Here is a 15886-nt window from a genome sequence, read left to right on the forward strand (position 1 = left end):
TATATATTAATCATGCGTGCGTTTTTATTGAGAGGGGATCGCAACAGCCCAATCTGGTAAATAAATGCGAGAGAACAACCAGTTCTGGTCATGAAGATTATAAAAAAAAGTAAATCCTGTTTTTGCTTCTTGCGTAAGGACAGGTTATTGAGTCGCCCACTCTTCATTTGAGTTGAGCCTAACCAAATGTACCAAGAGGACGCAGAGATTAAAACAATTAACTTGCCTAACAAAACAGACTAACTTCCACGCAGCGCAGTCTGTTGGATTTACCGAGATATGTCTCCTACATGTAAAAATTTTTCCTACATGCAAAGCTTGTTCTGGTATAAAAAAAAAGGAGCCTAACATAATGCAGATATAGGCAGAGAATTATTACTGTTACTATTACAGAGAGAGAGAGAGAGAGAGAGAGAGAGAGAGAGAGAGAGAGAGATAGATTGTATTGTTTCTCGTACCGATGCAGTATCGTGCAAATGAGTACAGTTAAATATGCCATAAGCTAGGCATGTATTATGCACAGAGCAATGCAACAAGTACTCGTAAGAGATAAAAATCTTCTTGGAGTGAATCAATACATGAAAGTAGTCGGTGGAATAAGACCCTGAATTACACAAAACCAGGTTTTTAATGTATTAACTCATCTCGTATCATGTTCCTTTCTCTTAAGTCATAAGGTCACAGTAACTTTATATTTGAAGACATTTTATGATCTTCCACTCTAAGCCTTTATCGATTACCACTAATTTAAGCCAGTAATTGTCGAGTGATACTGTTGTCTTTATCCATATTATCTATACTTGTATTTTACTACACTCCAATAAAAGCAGGTTTTTCCCTATTTCGAATATAGGTTATTCGATTCAGTGTAAAATAATCTAGCAAGCTAAAGGCCTTTGTGTATGCTTCCAGGTAAATATGTAGACATTATGAATAGTAATGGAAAGGCGGGGACAAGCAAGAATACTAATGATCAACTACACACATATACAAGTAAATATACCTCTACCACTTTACAAGAAATAAAACTCTTCACACACCTCCTAGAGCATACACACGGAATATTAACTTCATTCAGTGATGTAACTGCCTAAAATGAATACAATATAGAAATTCAAAGTTAAGAATGTTCGTCCTCCAAATCATCCTCCATCGGCCAGGAGGAAAAACTGCACAATATTATCTTTCAAAAGAGAGGGGACAGAGGGAATGGTCATGTGATTTTAGCAAGACATTCTTATTTGCGTTAATACAAATACCTCATCTTTACTGAAAAAAAAAAAAAAAAAAAACTGAATTTTAGTGGTTCCTTCTATCACTGACACAGCCAGAATCCTTCATGCAGCAAGTGACGTAAAAGGTTTAGATCAAGTTTCCACTTTTTATTCAGATTTCTGCTAATGAAGTTGCAAGTATTTATGCAAAAATAAAAAGGTTTTTGGCGAGACGCAATGCAGCATAGCATATTTTATCCTCTTCTTCCTTGGAAGCCACAGGATAATTTGACGTCTAAAAAATTTCGAAGTCAAGAAGTCTCAGTAACTGATACCTGTCGTAACTATAAAATCAATGAAAATTAATTTCTACCTTCTTTCATTTTTATATAAAAACTTCAAACAAAAATACTGACTGTCAGATGCTGTTTGAGGAATTATAACATATCTCTCACACTGCTGAAAAGTACGGATTTACTCAATTGTGTCACTGCTTTTTATTAGACTTTTTTTTCGTTTTGCGCTATTTATAACATAAGTTTAAAGCTAAATGAAGGTGATGATGTGTTTCCATGTTTACAGCTAATTTATACGTACGATTATAATCATTGCTCGATATCAAAACGTCATGCTCCTTCGAATACTCCCTGGATTTTACGTAAGCTGGTTTCTCAATCTACCAGTTCTGGACATCAAAAATAAGTGCCCACCCGCTGGAAAACCGTGAACTTGCGCAAAAGAACAAGTTTCCTCGGGATTCGAAAAAATCCACTCACTTTTTATTCTTTATCCAAAGCCGCCTTGAGACAAATCACTGATCATCTGCAACACAAACTCCCCGATGAACGCAGGGGAATTTTCTGGATTTGTAATTCTGGCTCACCGCCAGAGGAGACATTACCTAATCGCCTTCCGGTGAACAGTTTATATCCGCCTTTCGAGGAAGTCCCTCTTACGAAATTCTGGGTTAGGTGCAGTTTCTTTTTCACTGAGTGGGCTCTTAATAATCTGAAATTCCTGCTGGATGACGCCAATAAGAGGAAAACCCCGACGTGATGGGTTGCATGATCACCGACTGCTGGGCTCGAAGGCTGAGTGGCCAGACGGCTGATGACGTCATTCGATAGTAGAATCCGCTTATTGTTCTTGATTTAGGAATCACAAGAAAATGCTGTTCTCACATTTTATTAAACGCAGAAATGAAGCCTGAACCTTTGGTTTATTATTACATTAACAAAGTAACCTTAGAATTCGTAGTCTGAACACAATAAAAGAAAGCTGATCTTTGATGGTAGTAGAAGGTCGCCCACTAAAGTGGAACCCCGGTAGAACGTATTTTTCTGTTCTCGTTATGGACTCAATTTTAAAAAGAAAAATATTGTTTTACGTAGTTCCATAATGCATCCTGAGGCTTGTAGGGAGAAAATATGCGCTTCACAGCATCAGCGTATGAAAGAAAGTAGATTTTACATCCAAACAACAACATGGGCAACCAGCAATAGAAAATGATTACGTTCGCTTTGACGTCACAGCCTGGGCCCAGCCAGCCAAAGATTCAGGGGCAGGCCCCGAAGTTTTCCTTAGCACTTCGTATTCGGGAAATTCTACAATTACGTTTTTGCCGATTTCGGGGATTTAAGAAGTCAGTGACTCTGCGAGGTGCCTGAGGGCGGGGATATTTCCCCCAGTCTAAAAATAACCAGTCAATAAGGGAATACTGAGAACATTATTTTTATTCATTTATTTTTTTACTCTTTCGCTTTTGAGGGTAGGAGAATATAACTATTAACCATTCTAATTCCTCAATAAAATACTAAAATAAAAGTAATAATTATGCTCTAATATGACTTCACTTGAATTCTGTTGTCCTCATTACCCTTAACAGATCATTTTTACTAGAAACAGCATTTTTATGAACAAACAAATGGTCTCGAATTCATAATAATGTCTAATTTACAACAGACTAACAAGCAACTTTAGCTCTGAAGCTGCAGACGAATTTTTTTTTTTTTTTTTGTCGTGAAAGCAAAACAAACTCAGCCAGACATAAGATAACAGACAGCATCGCAAGCAGTGCATCGTTACAGTGCTTTCAGTATAATCTCAAGTGCACATGGCACAAAGCTTATATTGCATCAAACACATCTGCACATGACCAAAGAACAAACAGGATCATTTAAATTGCAACACGGACACATTTCCTCTCTCTCTCTCTCTCTCTCTCTCTCTATGACTCAAGAGTTGTTACTACCCGAGAATGGAATTTAGCTAAACCTTAATACTCGGAAACGTCATCTCTATTACTACATAGCATCTCACTGAAGAACTGAGTTCTCAGTCATCCGCCAGTTCCCTTGAACCAGAGAAGCGAGATGAAGAACCGGCTGACTGACATAAAGAAGCGACCTTACAACACGCGACATCATAAAAAAGGAGTCCGTTGCAATGTGCTATTCTACGCTTTTTCGTCTTATTTCTTAATGGCCGTTTTAACCGCCTTTTCACGTAAAGTTTAAAAAAACGGGCCAACAATAATGCCCATATATAAACAAGGCCTAGGAGAAAAGATTATTATTATTATTATTATTATTATTCATAATGCGTACAAACTTACAAGGAGAAAGGCAAAAACTTTAAACTGTAATGCAATCCTGAGTAACCTCTAAAGACAGTAAGAGAACAAAAATGATATTAGACACGCACGTAAGTATGTCTGCATGTACGTTTCAGTGTATGTATACGCAATATATGCAAGCATATTATCAGTGAGATTTTGTTATAAAAAAATTAAACTTGCGACTCAATGTAACACAACTCTCTTATAATTCAAAATAGTATAGTTGTACAATAAAACAGTTGAAGAGATTCTTGAGCAAAACAAGAAAGTCTAGCAGTAAGAAACAGCACAGTAACAGTGGCATTATACAGTGACAGTCATGCTCTCATATTAAGGGCCTAGAATTGTCAATTTCACACAACACATAAAATAAGTTTATATCATAATTTTTTCCTGTCGAAAATTTTTCCATTCGCTACAAATATAATGTGATAAAAAAAACGATGTTTCGGTGTAACAGGTTTTGAAACAAATTAGAAGTAAAAACATTGGAAATTGTACTGCATTATTGCACAGTCAGATAAAGTATAAAACAAAAGCGAAGTTCCGTCTCTTGTAAAATTTCTCAACAGCATTTCAACGGAACCAGGAAAAATTTGCAGTTCTCGATCTCTTGCGTTCAGGCAGCCTTCCCTGGTTTGATTTGGTTGAGTCTGGCCTCGAATGTCCTTGAACCCAAGAATCCTGGCTGCACACGGCGCACCCCAACACCTCCCTTGTGGCTTAACAAATCCCATCCTGCTGCATCCTAGTGCTTGATACTTCTCACGTTCGTACGAGGGAATCGCGCGGATTCCTGCACGTTGTCTTTTCACTGATGCCTTTTTACGATTCACTTAAGGGAGTAAAACGCTCGTCAGAAAGATCAAAGAAACGGGAAAGATGAATGTTTCTCCTCTTGGCGGTTTAAGGGTAAGTCGAGAGAAGTGGCGTTGTGCTTTTGACGCCATCTTGTACCACCAGACTCCTTCCAACGTCTGTCCCCAACCAAATCAGGACTTCGGGCGGCCAGTCCCGACGTGTTTGGCGTTTTTGTTGAGAGTACATAAAAGAAATAGGTTCAAATACATACATACATACTACACACACACACACACACACACACACACACACACACACACACATATATATATATATATATATATATATATATATATATATATATATATATATATATATATATACATATACACACACATATATAGCCTCTGACTTATCCGGTTGCCCTTTCACTGACATTTAAAAGTCAATGGATTTTTATATGTTTAATGTGGATATTTCTTATAAATACCGTATACTTACTCTGTAGTAATAACAATAATACATGACATTCCACAAAACACTATACATTAAACCCTGGGACTTTTATTAGAACTGCATATCGTTACATAAAATTTGCTTTCAACTTTAAACTTCGAATTGCTCTTAACTAATTACCTTATACACAACTAATTTTGAATACCATTTACATCGCATTTCCTCAGTTTCACGATAAAACTTTTATAGTGCTGTGCGAGACACTTACAGCCTTTTACCTTTACAAACACATGACCATGACATCCACTTACTTATCTAAGCCTAAAAAAAATCCTACTGCTATTTCCTAATGCAACTGCAAAAATATCTTGTCACCATGGATTTTAATAAGTATAAATATCGAGGAATATGGTGTTGGTGCTGTCAGCAAATTTCAAAAGCACTAATTCATCAGTCATTTCAATAATCCAAGTATGTCCATTTTAGTTCTTCACTCTGACTTTAGTTTTCGGCTCAATGGCCTCGTTTTGAGCAACCAAGTCATGGTATCTTGTTTTCTTCATATATTCTCGTTTCCACCAAACCATCTGGCCCACTTAATTTTCTAATACGGTTTTCCGTCAGAAGAGAAAGAAAATCTGGAGTAATCGAACGAAACAGGAACCACTTTTTTTCATATGAATATCCTCCGTTTTCCATTAATCTTTATGTTTTTGCAAATATCATGTTTCTCCTTAGCATACTTTTTGCGACTCGTCATTGCAATCATAAATTGTTTTTAAACATTCAGAGCAGAAACTCAAATACCTCTCAGTTGCAACACGTATGTTCTCATTTCAGAAGCTTTACGTTAAAAGCATACGGCTGTGTTTGGGACACTTATTCTCTATCTAGGGTGTCTTCCTTTCAAATAAGTCATTTAAAAGACTCGAAACAGAAGCTTCAGTATCTTATTATCAGTCATAATTATACTTACCGGATAGTCTTAGTTCCGGAAGACCTCTCCAGTTCTCACTAGGTACTGCCTCAGACGCCGCTCTCGAAAGTTGCTTAGATAGGGCCTGCGGCAGCTCTCTCTCTCTCTCTCTCTCTCTCTCTCTCTCTCTCTCTCTCTCTCTCTCTCTTGGCCTATTAGTCAACGCCTGTGTTCTTGTTCAAAGTATGTTCCGTTGCTTAAGATGGTCTACCTCTTTACCTCTTCTCAGTTTTTCAACATAAAATAAAGTATACATACACACATCTGAAGAGGTTAACGCATATTATTCAGCTCACACAAAAATCAAATGCATGAAGACCGAAATTCAGCAGCACGTCGTGAGACTAAAAGCAATGTGAAGATTATCATCAGGCTTTTTGCTCGATGACAACATTGCGCAAGCAAAATAATCCACGCAAAATATAGCAAGATGTGTTTGTTTAAAATGCGGTACATAAAAGTTTGGTTACTAAACATAATAATTATTTAAAAATAAGCACGAGATGCATGTGTGCTTTGGATGTGTTTAAGAAATTTGCATTAGATGACGGGCTCAAGTAAAGATGACTAAATTCAGTAAAATGACACCTTCATGGTAGTCACAACAGACATGATCTTCCTGGAGCAATATCAACATAACGGAAAACATGCAAGGAAAAAAAATGCACAAAATATGGAGTTAATCGATTGCGATGAATAAGTAAAACTATAAGAAAATCACCGAAAAACAATGACGAGAGAGAGAGAGAGAGAGAGAGAGAGAGAGAGAGAGAGAGAGAGAGAGAGAGAGAGAGAGAGGCACTCTTTAGAGTAAATCAGGTGACTCATGAGCATGGCGAAAACGAAATTCCACAGGAGGACTTCATGAATCACTCAGCATCTCCTCGTAGCACAAAGTGAGTCATGGAGGTAGCTGACATTGCACCTCGTTAAGCATACTCATTCAAGGAAACGTTCAGCGCACTGCCCGGTGACTCATCCCATCAAAGGCGATTACGCAATGACAAGAGGTAAGTTTGATTCTAAGAGTAGCAGAAAAAGCGAAAGCAAGGCGGGCGAGTAAGAAAATAGTCGCCGCATTCATCAGCCGACTCAATGCGTGACTCATTCGCGGACATGAGTCTCCACGCGATGGCTCAACAGGTACATTGGCACCGTAACTCTTCGAAGGACGCTGCTTCCTTTACCAATAACCTAATACAAATAGCTCATTGAAGGGAGCACAATGAACACTCTCTCGGCAGGTTGTGGGTTGATTAAAATGTGATCAGCGTGAACTACAGTGTTGTTAACAGAAACCACTTAGTGCTTACTGGCACCTTAACTCTTCCAATGAAATTCCTTTTTCTCATAGTTACCTGATACAGTATTCATGACTCACAGTAGGAAACTAAACGGGGACAGCATAGAGAGGTTACTTGCTGACTGAAATTTAATCTGAACATTATTACGGTGGGTTTGTGCAAATATTTAAATGCTGACACTTGTAAAAAGCTGACGCTGGAAAATAAATTAATTATTGTTCCGCTCACATGATAATTATAGGAAGACATTGCAAAGTAAAACAACAACATGTGATTACCTACAATAACAAAATGGCCAACAGAAGCCCAGGTACGAAATTGATGAGAAATATTTTAGCACAAAAAAATTAGGTCGCGTATCCCTGACAAACTGAAAAAAAAAAGACACGAACGGTCATAGTATTAAGTGAACAATGGGCACCAGTAAGAATTTCCTCAACAGATTTGCATGCGAGTCATCTGTACAGAGAACATCTCTATACAGTAAAACACAATGTGTTTCTTTATACATCTCTCAATGTAACACGATAAACTACGGGTAATAAGCTTCACATATAGACTTACTCTTGTCTGGAGCTATTCTATCTCGTCACTGCCCCAGTTTGATTAAGATAAATGAGGGTACCTTGGTCCACGGTTTGTGACGGTACATAACGTCCTTAGGATCAGTGCTTCTTTTCAAGACTTCCATATAAGACAGTTATCCTTTTACCTTATTGGTCCGTTAGTACTGAAATTAATAAGAAACTCTTGACTGACCCCAAAAATTGAAAGGATTTCGTAACTTTTATACGTACTAAGTAAGTTGCATTATATATATATGATTTCTGAAGCGACCTCTCGGATAAGAAACGGTTGTTACCTAAAATATAGTTATGTATATATACATACACACACATATATATATATATATATACATCACTGTATATGTGTATACATTATATATATACACACACTATATATATACACACACACACACATTATATATATATATATATATATATATATATATATATATATTTATATTATATATATATATATATATATATACTAGGTGACCGCTATTTTCAGGAGGTTCTAAAAGGCTGAAACCTTTGCATACTATTTCCTGGGATTCAGACTTAGTCATCATACTGACAGATATTTTATCAAATTTTCCCTTAACAAAAACATTTGTCTTTTCTCTGTGTTACTAATGTTGATGTTGTACCATCTAAGAAGCGAAACTTTCACACACTGTATGCGCATCTTTTTACCCTTTACTATCCATGGTTGGTAGAAAGAGAAAAGGTGTCTGAAAGGTAACTTCTATGATTATTCCAACGATGATTACAAGAATTTCTCTTTCGGTTACTGTTTCTTACAACATTCCTTGCTCTTTTCCCAATGATCTCAAACTAATACAACCACGATTCCAATAAAGACTTTATCCTTTTCAAGGAAGTTGTCATAAACTTTTCCTCATAAATAAATCAACAACGAGATCCTCAAGTCCTTCCCAGAAATTTTTCTTGAGAAGCGTGACTATAAATATCGCACACGTTCTTACCCAGAAATCTTCTCTGGTTAAAAATGCTTTTTTTTTTTTGGCGAATTTTACTTTTTCCGTGTTATGTGATCCTCATCATTCAGAGCTACTTCGACACACGCTCCCATAACTAGTCTTTTTAATTTAATTTTCTGTATATTAAAAATTGTTTTTTCTTAGTTTTATGACCTTCCTTTTTCCCTGTCGGTCATGTTTTAAGGGACCTTTTGTATTCTTCTTAAATAACCTCCTTCAAACATTTCATCATTTTTGTTGGAACAACCGACTGCCCAGATGACAGCAATGACTTACATTTCCTGAATAATCTCTGCTTATAGTAGTTGGGCATCCTCTTGACAGGAAACACGTCATCATTCCCCAAAACTTTTTTTTTATTTTCTACATTCATCACTTCTTCATCTTCCTCCTTCCAATACTCAGATATTTTAAGTTAGTCTACAATCACTAACATTCTTGACGAGATGTTCTTTCATGTCACTCTCTTAGTTATTTCCTTCTTGTTGCACTGTTAGTTTCTCATCTGTGATTATATATAATGCCCTCCGCATACTTTTCATGAAAAAAAACCTCACAGATGCTTGAGTCCTAAAACAGAGGAAACTAATCCAAAGTTGTGTAACCAAATTGAAAAGGAGACTCCTTTAGATTCCCGAAGGCTCTTCCTACAGTTTAATTTTTTAAACATACTTGTACAGTTCCATAAATGTGCATTTGTTTTCTCCAATCATTCCACTGATAGTATCTACGTTAATTTGTTTACCACTGGCTTCTGTTATAAAGACATTTTGTTTGATTTTTCTCCCTGTTTCAGTGTGCCAGAGCACCACCCAGTTTCATTTAGATTTGGAACCCTTGTCATTTCATTCCATAAACTGGGATCCTACCCATAGTCGTGTATACTTTTCTCTATATCTACAGCTCATCTGCATTCAGAATCAAATTTCAACATTCCATAACTCATTTTGCCTAATTTCTCTGTTTTCAAAAATATATTCTTGAACTCGGGTCGCTGTTGCGTTTTACATTTAAAATCCTCTATTGCCAGTCCATTTGTCAACGTCTTGCAAGCCTAATCTTGGGGTCCCCCACCAAACGGCCAGCACACAGTAATCAACGGTTCATTACAATCTAATCTGCAACCCAAGAGGCTGCTCTGTAAAATTTTACGTCCGTATAAATATCATGCTATTTTTTGTACATTTCTAGACAGCGAGTGTATCCATTAAAATAAGTTAACAATTTTACGATTTTGCCCAAGTACCTGACGTTGTGATCAGTTCTGACGATGAAAAATTTAGGAATAATATAATTGCAACTAATATACTTAAAAGGGGTAAAAAAAAAAACAGCTACTGGAAACTTTCCTAAAATCTAAACCCATAATTGTTTAAGTGGCATGAATTTTTCCCACGAACGTTAGTTCCCAGGACAGAAGGCATTTTGGACTTACAGAAATATGAGCCATGTATAGGGAGATATATCTGACAAACAGAAAATTAAATCAGCCAATGATGTGTCATGAAGAAGAGATGCAGAAAGAGCAACAAATAGCAAACTCAGCTCCATAAGCTAAATTTGCACGACCTTGCATTCTCGACACTTGCGACAGAAATTCCCAAAAGAAAAAAAAAGTCGATATAAAAATAACCATTAACTGACGCAATGTATGGTCAAGTGCAGTAAACATTCCACGGACACTCGAAATGAATGAACGTGCAAATGCTAGTTTATTTTTACTTTGACAACTTTTTGTTCAGGGTATCTACAGAATCAGGGTATCTAGAGACATTAAACAAAAAAGATAAAATACGGGGAAAATCTTTTACGTATCCATTCACAAGTCTTTGTACGTAAACCAATCCACAAACACACACAATAATATATATATATATATATACAATATATATATATATATATATATATATATATATATATATATACACACAATGTATATATGTATTTTACGTATCCATTCACAAGTGCTGTACGTAAACCAATCCACAAACACACACACAATATATATATATATATATATACACAGTATATATACATATTAATGTATATATATGTATGTATATACTTATATATACATATATGTATGTATGTATATATATATATGTATATATATATATATATATATATATATATATATATATATATTATACACATAATAACAAACATATATATGTATATACATATATACACGCAAGCGTGCTTAAGCACTCGCGTATGAGAGCGAGCGTCCGCCGTTCCGGTTTCCCCTTCTGGATTAAAACCCGTGATCCTTGTCATGGAGTCTGCCAATGCTAAAATCTCTATTCCTAGAGAAATTACACTTTGATTATTATTTTAACTTACAAAAGACTACTAATTTACAAAGCTTATTTTGATGGCGCGACTGGATAAGATCCGGTTCATCAGAATATTCAGAAAAGCCGATTTTTACCCTGAACAGCTAAACCATTAGCCGAATAAATATAATCCGACTGTCATTTACCCGCGTTCTAGGATTTTGGCTCCTGTCACTGTAGCCTTTGTTTGCGATCGTTTATATCTTATAACCAACCCCTTTCCATCCGAAAACTTGTCAACATACATGTACTGTATATAGGTTGATTTATCATCAAGCACACACATACACACACGCACAAACACACACACACTTTATATAGATATATATATACATATATATATATATATATATATACATATATATATATATATATATACACATAATATATATATATATATATAATATATATATATATATATAGAGAGAGAGAGAGAGAGAGAGAGAGAGAGAGAGAGAGAGAGAGAGAGAGAGAGAGAGAGAGACCGTGTGTGTAGGGCATTCTATTCTGTTGAATTTTACTTTTCAAGTTGATATACAATTAGGTCTGTTCCCTAAGAATGTAATAAACGTTCGGTAATAATAATAATAATAATAATAATAATAATAATAATAATAATAATAATAATAATTTCCCCGTCTTTTAAAAAGAGTTTGGCTCACCCTTCCTTCCTCTTTCCTTACCGCTGTCTCGTGTCCTGAATACATAAGTTAAGTTAAAGTTAAGTATACTTTAGTTTAACCAGACCACTGAGCTGATTAACAGCTCTCCTAGGGCTGGCCCGAAGGATTAGACTTATTTTACGTGGCTAAGAACCAACTGGTTACCTAGCAACGGGACCTGCAGCTTATTGTGTTATCCGAACCACATTATAGCGAGAAATGAATTTCTATCAAGAGAAATATTCTTCTAATTCTTCACTGGCCAGAAGGAGACTCGAACGCGGGCCCAGCAGACTGCTAGCCGAGAATTATACCGACTCGTCCAACGAGGGAATATGAATACATAAGACTTGTCCATTTGTCGGTCTACGCGTAACCACCTCTTAAAAATGTCCTGCGAACATGCTATCAGGCAAACAGCATCAAGATGGAGAAAATGCCTCCAACTACAGACAAACCTACAACACTATTTTAAAGCCGGTTACAAGAGCACGTTAACTAACAAATACACGGAACAAGAGAGAGGGGAAATATTACCTAATGCTAGCAACGTTGGCTTCTCGGGAACACTATGGCTATTCTTAACCCAAATGGATGTCCTTCCGAACTCGAAAGGTTTCGTAAGAAGAACGTAATCATTTCTTACAGTGTCAGGCAGTTCGGATAATTTTATGTGTAAGTGCATGGAGAAAATAACGCCTCAAGTGATGATCTGTTTTAGTAGCTTGAGCTGTGAGTCACAACACTTTTAAGCATCGCGATTAACGCCAAATCCAAACAATTGTCTTCACAAGAATCCGGAGGAATTTCACGTAACACTTGTAATCTCTTAGACAGTCATGACAAAACCAGCCTCCACCCCCTCCTCCAAAACAAACTGGGGTACTAGTGTGCCAGTGAAACACCTTGTCTAAGTGTCTTACAACAATTCTTGTTTTCTTGGTCACTATTATCCTCTTCAGTTTCTCAAAGGCAAAAGGAAATAAAATGACAGCAAGAACATGCTTCAAATAATATTGTTATATCAAGGTCTAATTTCAAATTTTCAAAATCCATAAGTAAGTCTCCTATTTTGCAGTTTATCTATAATTTTTACATTTTCCTTTCTAAATGTGACAAGTGTGTGCACAAATTTACCATCTCTTCATGGTCGGTTATTACCCGATTCAAGAAGCTTACGCAATTCTAGCTCATTAAAACGTGAATGCTGCTCTTTCACATAAAGGCCCCATGTAAAGGCAGTTTTTAATTGGGGTTATAAGTATGACCACGACTGGTACCTTCAGAAACATTTGTATGAATATCATTATGAATCATTGGGTGTTTTATTAGCATCCGATGGTCAGCCTGTTAAAGACAATGCTACATGGGCATTCATAAACAAAATCTCCATTGAAAGTAGCTTGAAAAGTCAAGTTCATGTTGGTGTTATTGCGTGACATATCCCAGTAAATACACAAAAGGCTGTATCTTGCTGAGTTATTCAGATATCATTCCCGATAGTGTAGAATGCAATATTTTAATTAAAGCATTATAACGTCTTTTCCATCACATGTCCAGCCAAACGTACTGCGGAGACACGAAAAAGGCCTCATATCCCGTGCCCTGAAATAAAATGAGATATATGAAGATTGGAAGGAAAATGGGAGGAAGACAGTTCCTCAGTTTAAAGGCGAGATATAAATGGAACAACACGTTTTCTTTTAGGAATGTCATGTTTCCCTAAGCTAAATACGACGCATCATCACTCCAATTGAAGCGATAGATGGCACAAACTGTGACGAGTTGCATTACATTTGAAATACTGATACATCCCAGCGAAAATCGCTTGTTCATTTCTATTATTAAAATAAACACTAAATGGCCATATATGTATTGTATGACTTATCAAAGAAAAGCATGCTATAACATAAACCCTAATATACTTTACCCAATTTTCTATGAAAGATTTTTCAGTTATTTACTGAACACATGCCATACCACCGTTATATTCCTATAGTTATATTCAGCTGACGTTACTGTACCATGGCATGTTCTGCTTAAATTTTATGGCATATCATAATACCTACAAGCACTATGCACGATTTCATAAATTGCTTAGCTACAGTTCTTAAAATGCTACTTTATTTTCAAATTACAAGCTCAAGATATCATCCAATTCTCCTCGAGTTAAATGTCAAACTCCATTGCATACAGCAATTCTTATTTCAACGAATTTTGATACGTCCCACTTCATGATAGATAAAAGTTTTCGTAATATTTTAGTAAACTACAGAAGACAAAGTTTAGTACAATTATTGATGACAGTTCTATCCAGGTCCTGCAAAATAACACACCAGGCTGAGGTGTTATGGTATAACACATCCTAGTTAAAATGGTAATGGCCCAAGCCATAGTTTTATAATTATGCTGAAACACTGCGATAGGACACAGATCTATTAAAATGCCTATCTTTCGCTTTGCATATTAAAACTTGCTAAGGTATAATGAGAGTAACCTTTTCAAATACTTCATCCTACTGCGTATTTGGCAAAATACTTTGACTGTCCAGCTGTATTAACAATTTCCACAAAGGACTTCTTATTTATCTGGAGAACTGGATAAAGATCATAAAATCTTGAAGAAAAATATCAGCAAATCTCTACAATAGTAACAAAGAATTACATGTTTCAGCACAACTATCTCCTCGGAACGGCGGAGAAAGAATGCGGTTAGATCTCGACTCGGTTTAGCAGCTGCAGCTTACGTAATTCTGGTTATCACACACACACACACATACACACGCACACACACACACACACACACACGTTAAACAGCTTCTGTTCATTCAACATGCGAAATCAAACTAAAGTCATGTTCCTTGAATCGGGAAAAAGGCACAAAGCAAATTAAAGCTACGGTACCTGTCGCTCTCACGACTGGTTATTTTTTGTCCCCGTCCGTCCTTGACATTCATGTGGAAGTACTAACTCGCTGATCTGGCTTTGGTAACTCCGCCAAGTTACTTACGAACGACGACTCCCCGTCTCCCTTCCTTCCCCGAAACCCCAATCTTCCCTAGGCCAAAGAAGCACGCGCAAAGTCCACGTGAGTAGGTCTGTCCCTTTAGCGCGAGCCTGTCTCGCACACGTTTCGCCCGGGCGGTTAGTGTTTCACTTGACATGTTTCTTCATCTTTGCGTTCGCGGTATCATCCGCAAGATCTGATAGCAGCACAACCATGATAAATCCCTCAAACGGGTTTTGTTTATTCTTCTTCTTTATTTAGGTGTGCTCAAGGAATAACGCAAAGGTTTTGCATTTTCCTTGGGGAAAGTGGGTCGGGTTATTTTTTTTCTTTTGCTATTAATAGATGAAAGAAATAGATTGATCCTCTCAGTATTCTGTCTCACTTCCTCTCTGTACTACTTTAAACGAAAGGAAAGCTTATCCTTTTACTGCTATGATATAATTTGCGCAGACGTGATTTGTCCACTACCGCTCACATTACTGAGATGTTGGTTCTTCTCCCACCAATTCGTTACCAATAAATCGTCATTAGCCTAAATATTCTTTCACCTTACAAGGAAAATATGCGGATAATTATACCTAAACATATGGTAGTGGTTTAGAAGGATGCATGAGCCAATTTAAAATTCATCATAATATGTCTAACTGGTTAAGATATAATACAAGGAAACACATTTTCCCCAAGAATTCAAGAGACAGGGCCTATATTAATAAAGTATGCCTTAAAATACAAGAATTGTGGTTTACTTACTGTCAACGAGTGATACTGAAAACGCATGCACACGCACACGCACACACACACACACAAACACACACACACACATATATATATATATATATATATATATATATATATATATATATAATATATGTGTGTGTGTGTGTGTGTGTGTGTGTGTAGTGTTTGTTACTAATCTTTTACCACACCTACCTGTCTTTTTTTCATTC

General features: G+C 36.4%; 1 protein-coding gene across 1 annotated transcript in view; it reads left to right on the forward strand.

Moving 5' to 3' along the window:
• vri (vrille) overlaps nt 1-15886 on the forward strand; it is a 179116-nt gene that overhangs the window by 71209 nt on the left and 92021 nt on the right. The window lies entirely within an intron of this gene.

This window comes from Macrobrachium rosenbergii, chromosome 55 (assembly GCF_040412425.1).
Source record: "Macrobrachium rosenbergii isolate ZJJX-2024 chromosome 55, ASM4041242v1, whole genome shotgun sequence".
Taxonomy (NCBI): domain Eukaryota; kingdom Metazoa; phylum Arthropoda; class Malacostraca; order Decapoda; family Palaemonidae; genus Macrobrachium; species Macrobrachium rosenbergii.